Source organism: Cebidichthys violaceus, unplaced genomic scaffold (assembly GCF_023349555.1).
Source record: "Cebidichthys violaceus isolate CVI_PGR_0920_01 unplaced genomic scaffold, fCebVio1.0.p SCAF_15, whole genome shotgun sequence".
Taxonomy (NCBI): domain Eukaryota; kingdom Metazoa; phylum Chordata; class Actinopteri; order Perciformes; family Stichaeidae; genus Cebidichthys; species Cebidichthys violaceus.
Genome location: NW_027176318.1, coordinates 7,709,266 through 7,715,265, shown reverse-complemented (window position 1 = coordinate 7,715,265; position 6,000 = coordinate 7,709,266).

Below are 6,000 nucleotides of genomic sequence, written 5' to 3'. Positions count from 1 at the left end.
AACTAAGGTCAAAGATCAGGTATAACCCTCCAGCGTGGAATGACAGATGTGGCTGGAGGGAAGCAAGATAAAAGAAAGGAAAAGAAGAAAGAAGCGAGAGATTTATAGAAGTTGCGTGTGTCCTAAACAACAGATCATAAAGACGAAGGAACTGTTGTCATTATTGCGTCTGTTGTTTCTGCAGCAGGTAAAAGTTTGCCTTAGGCACCTGGCAGACACCAGATCAGCTTACCTGAATGAATGTCGGCCTTGAACAATGGACTGGAAGCTTTGTCAGTGTCCAACTACCTTTATGGAAGTACCAGCAACTCAACTAACTTTCACACATTGACGAACAGCTCTTTATGAAATACTTCCTTCAGACGCAGCGAATAGGAATGAATATCAAAAGGCGTTGGCTTCTCGTGCTTCCTGTTTGCAGCGAGGAAGGAGAACCAAATGTTATACCGAAGCTTTCCCCAGATTCACACACACACACACACACACACACACACACACACACACACACACACACACACACACACACACACACACAGGGGTAAATCGAAGGTAGCATAAACCAAGAAAAGCCATTTTCTCTACATGGACATGAATTAACATAGTAGAGAAAGTAAATGCATGCATATGCACCAAAGGGGGCTCCTGAGGTGATATGACACTCTGTATGTGCTTCCATTAACCATGAAACAGCTCCATAAAGCTGCAAAATGCTGCCAGAGCTGCAGCCGGCTGCAATGGCTGTTAGAGATAGATGGAAAGAGAGAGAGAGAGGTGTGTGTGTGTGTGTGTGTGTGTGTGTGTGTGTGTGTGTGTGTGTGGGGGGGGGGGGTCCTTTGTTCTGTCAAGGACTTAACACAATCAGAGTGTACAGTGTGTCAGGAGCGCACAGGCATATATCAACTTCAATCTCTTTTTAATGAAAAATCCTGCCCTCTCTAATATGTGCAAATTAACCTCTTCTCCTCCCTCCCTCCTCCCCTCCCTCCGTTTCCCCTCCCTCTCCCTCTCCTTCTCCCTCTCCCTCGCAGAGGCCCCTCAACTCCCACTCCCTCTCTTCTTTTGCTCTCCACCCTCTGTTCTGTCCCTCTCCTTCCTCCTTTTCCACTGTTCGGCTTCACTTTCACCAATTTTTCCACGTCTTCATGGGTGGAGGGTAGGAGAGTAGCAAGAGAAGAACAGAGATATTGATAGACATAGAGACTCCTGCTCTGCATTAACTTGTTGCTTTAGCTACCCAACCCCCACAGCAATTATCGGTCACTTAGTTGCAGAATAAAAAGATAGTAATAATAAAAATCAAAGCATAAAAACATCCAAAAGTCTGTGTCCAGCAGCAGAATTAAAATTCACCCTTCATCCTGCTCTGCTCTCTTTGGTTTTCATCTCTGCAGCAGCACACACTCCGAATCATGCTATTACCCTGATTATCCTGATGAGTTGGTCAGATCCTCGCCTTCTCATTCTACCCATGCTGATTGTAATTTAGAAATTACACCTAATGAGGAATTTTTTAAAAACACGGTGGCCGCTCCGTGCTGCCAGCTCCACGCTCCTCCCTGCCCTAATGGATTTCCTGGTATGGAATCCATTTTTCCCTACTTTCTGCCCTGCAGGGGGTCCGGCTAGCCAGGCCCTCCCTCCCTCCTCTGCTCTCACCCCCTCCCATATCCCCCATCCTACTCCACTAATTGGGGACGACTGGTTTTGGTGAAAAGAAGTCATAATCATTGTTTCTGCTGCTAATTTAAGTGGTTAAGTGTACAGGATCAGCTCGCAGAATGAGGAAATGAGTATGATTAAATTTACATGTTTTAATCTTAACAGCTAAAGTGCCAATTTCCTTTTTATGGTTTTGTTTTAGATTTCTGAAAGTTAAAGGCCATATGACAGTTTTCACAAGATAAATGCATATGTGGTTGTTTTTTGTAGAGCCTCAAAAGTGTTTTTTTGTGCTGTTGGTTGGTTCTTTTATGGGTCTTATTTTTTTTCATTTAAGTGGCGATTAAGAGGCCAAAAACAACAGGTTTTATCCTAATCTTTGCTATTAATATAGAGAAAAGTTAATTTAAAGATCAACAGAGAAGAACTCTAGCTTTTTGACTTCTCTTTATTTTACGGAGGAATGTGATCCATCAGATGACTGTGGCTTAACATGTCCTGGTCTCACAAACACCTGTATGATGTGTGTGTGTGTGTGTGTGTGTGTGTGTGTGTGTGTGTGTTTTCATGAGTATTTGGGAGAAATCGTGTAGGACGGGTGGGGACAATTCCACACACACACAGGCACACATGCAAATCAAAGCCATCAACAGCTTGTGATGAAGTGAGACGTTGTAGCATAAACAGAGTGTGCCGTTACCATGGAAGCCACTTTCACCTCATAGGCCGAGAGAGACAGGAAAACACAAAGAGCCAACGAGACAGGGAGGGAGTGACAGAGAAACAGTAACAGACAGACAGACAGAGTGTTACAAGCTCTCCTTCAGCTCCAGTTAATAGCCTTTCAAAGCCTTCTGATCTTTTTCACTGTGTTTCTGTCCCCTGGGAAAGAAACACTATTTGTACAGTAAGAGTTCCAAAGAAAAAGGAAAAGTTCATTGAAACGTTGTGTAATAGCTGGTTGAACATTCACAGGTTTAATGAGCACATACAGGAGCAGACGTACAGTGGCTGTTGGAGGGATTTCGTGGTTTTGGAGCCACATCTGTCCCCGTGTTTCCTTTTTGTTTTTTTCTTGTCCGGTTCCATTGCAGGTCACAGCCTTTAGACGTCAGATGGCTTGTGGCCATAAACAGGATTTAAATTTCACAAAGGTAGAACTGGAACAAATAACTGCCTGCATTTTCTGCATAGCATTGAATGTCCACTACACTCACCAATTTATAATAATCAAGCCTGTAGCAGGAAATTGGACATAGCGACCTGGTCATATGACATCAGACAGGCCATCCGAGCGGACAATCACAGCAAAGGGGTACTCTAGATATCTCTGTTCATTTGGCAGAGACACTAATGACAAATTTACTTCCTTTATACTTTATAAATGATTCCTCTTAGCCAAATGGAAACCTTTATCCATTTAATCCAGCTCATTTTCTCTTTCAGAGATGTAACAACAGGTTACATAACATCTACAAAGAGCATCATAGAGATTGAAAAGAAGAAGAAATTAGCTTAGATGTGGCTTTAAAAGGGAGTAAAGTGAAATATGAGCAATTCTGTTTGTGGAGACATGATTTCCTTTAAGTCTAAGTCGATCAGGTCACTGTGTTTGATTTTCTTGCAATCAGTGATTTTGAATTTCTTTTTTTTTTTTGCTGTACTGTCTTGTCCACCTCAAAGCCTGATTGCTGCCGACTGAAAGACGAGACTCCATGCATTCTGCAAAAGGTCGGACGAGCGTGGCCACTGTAGCGATCATAGCTTTCAAGGTTTGCCAGGGAAGCTACAGGAGGTAATCAGAGGAAAATATGTCCTCTCCTCCTCCTCTTTATTTTAGACCTCCATTAGACCAGCCTGCCTCTGTCTGGGAAAATTGATTTTCTCCCTCCCCTTCTCCTCTCCTCTCCTCTTTTTTCGTGTCTCAGGTTCCATTTGAGGCTTGTTCATCCACTCTCAAGAGCAGTTCTGCGAGACAGCGAGAGATAAGAGAATAGTTAGGCCACGACAGGTTGTTCTCACATACAGTTACCCACCCCCAACAGCAGCCAACGGGGCTCCAGTCTCATCTTTGTCATCTGAAGGGGCCTGCAGTGGTTTCAACTTCTTTCTCCGCACGTTTTCCCTTTACTCATCCTCATCGACCTAATCCCTTCCTTCCTCTACTCTTTTTCCTACGTCTTTCCCTCTTTCTGTTGCTCTTCCTCCGGTCTTCACACTTGCATCCAACCCCCCTCTCTCAGAGCCAAGTCTTGGATCAATGCACCATTGATTTTCCTATCAATGAACATTAGTATGGATCAGACTGCTGCTTGCACTGCCCTGCCCCAAAAACTACACACACACTTTGACGCTCATACACATACATGCACACATACATGCATGCACTGAGAGCGCCTGTTGCCAAAGGGACCCCGGATTTCATCACTGCTCAGCCACGAGCACACACACAAAAGACGAGCCGGGAGCTGTGGACAAAAGAACAGCAAGGAAAGACAGCAACAGAAATAAAGCAGGGTGGGATTGATAAAAGAGAGGTTCTAGTTGAAAGCACAGCAGCCAATCAATGGAAGGAGTGACAGAAAGGGTAGGAAATGAAATCAGACTGAGCTGAGTTTGGCTCCGCATAGAGGAAACAGTCATTGGTCAACTGTCTGCTAGTCGATCCACTGCAGAATAATTCAGTCTGATTGGCACCCAGCTCAGGCTGTTGGTAATGGCTGCTGATCATGACAGTGAATGGATGCGTGTGCTTTATACACCTTTGGGTGTCTTTCTCCTTCCCTCTCCCACACACACACACACACACACACACACACACACACACACACACACACACACACACACACATCTCTGTCTCCTCTCTCACCCTATAATGGGCTCTGAGTCAGGTGGAGATTGCCACTTTTCTTTCTGCTGTGCTCCTTTTGTGTCCCAACATTGTATTCATTCCACACAAACCGAGAGCACATTTTTGCACACATCAGCTACATTTTGCATCACCAAACAGTTAATCTGTCCTTACACTTGACGTTACCATCTTCAATTAACTAGGCATTGGGGTAAAAGTGAAAGGCAGAGCAACACAACAGTACATATTTTATTATTATTATCATATGTACACTGTTACATTAATAAATGAATGACTGTATAAAAGACGTATATAATTAACTGTCCTTGGGAGAAGCCCTGTATGTGTTTGTGACGGTGTGTAAATTGTCTTCTTTGGGCTTTTCTGAAGTAATGTTGAATCTTTCATAATTACATTTCCTCATCTCTTTCCTTTGTCAAACAGAGAGAGAGAGAGCGAGCGAGAGAGATGCTGTGGAGACTGGTCTTTATAGAACAAAGAAACATCCTTGGGAGTGCTTGCATGAAAGTTGATCCTCGGCTAAGACCCCGTGTACAAGGAAACTGAGCCACCTCAGGGCCGTCCCTCGCCCTGCCTGATTGTAAAGTGTTTTAATTTCGGCTGCAGTGAACGCTTACCTGTCCCTCTGTCTGTTTTGTATTGTTTATTTATTTTGAATAATTAATCATTTGGCTATGTGTATTTCTTTATTTTGATCTACTTAGTGTGTCGAAGATTTTAATTTCTTTAACATTATATAAATTCCAGTTCCATAAGTTTCTAACACCTTGATAGTTTCAGCAGCAGAAAAGTCCATAAGGGACTGACGCATAATCACCAAGTGTGAATAGGCATAGTATATGTCAACATGTGTAACGTGGTTAAAAAATGTTGCATTTGCCGCAAAATGTTGACTGTTGCCAGAAACTGTGAAGTTCTAAAAGTTCTAAAGGGAGACAAAAATGTTGGTTTTCCTGCATTTTTTTTCTGATTTCCACCAAGTATTTAGAACTCAGGTCTGTGCAAGCCTGAAAGAAAATGTAGTTTTCAGCATAGAGCCTATATTTTGACATAGACAGGATTTGAAGAACTGAATGTGCAATAGCCTTCAGAAATGAATAGGCTATGTAGGCTTTCATACCATGGCAGAAAAAGAAGAGGGTTTACGTAGCGCTGTTTCAAAGCACCATAAAACATTTTTACAGATTCTATTCACACCAACGTCATACTCATAATCTCAACAATCCTTTTATGCTCAGCTGTCCTTTAGACTTCTGCTGCAACCATCAAACTGACCTTGAGTTTAAATATCTGCATTTCTGTGATGAAAGAAAACAATTCTATTTGCTGTAACAGTTTCACTTCGAGCTTCAAGGCCTGGACCCAAAGCAGATGGCCAACCATGACCTTGTGGAGGATTGACAAGGCCTGGTGAAAGGAGGAATATTCATGAATGTTATTGCTGGATCTGTGATATGATGTGAACCCCT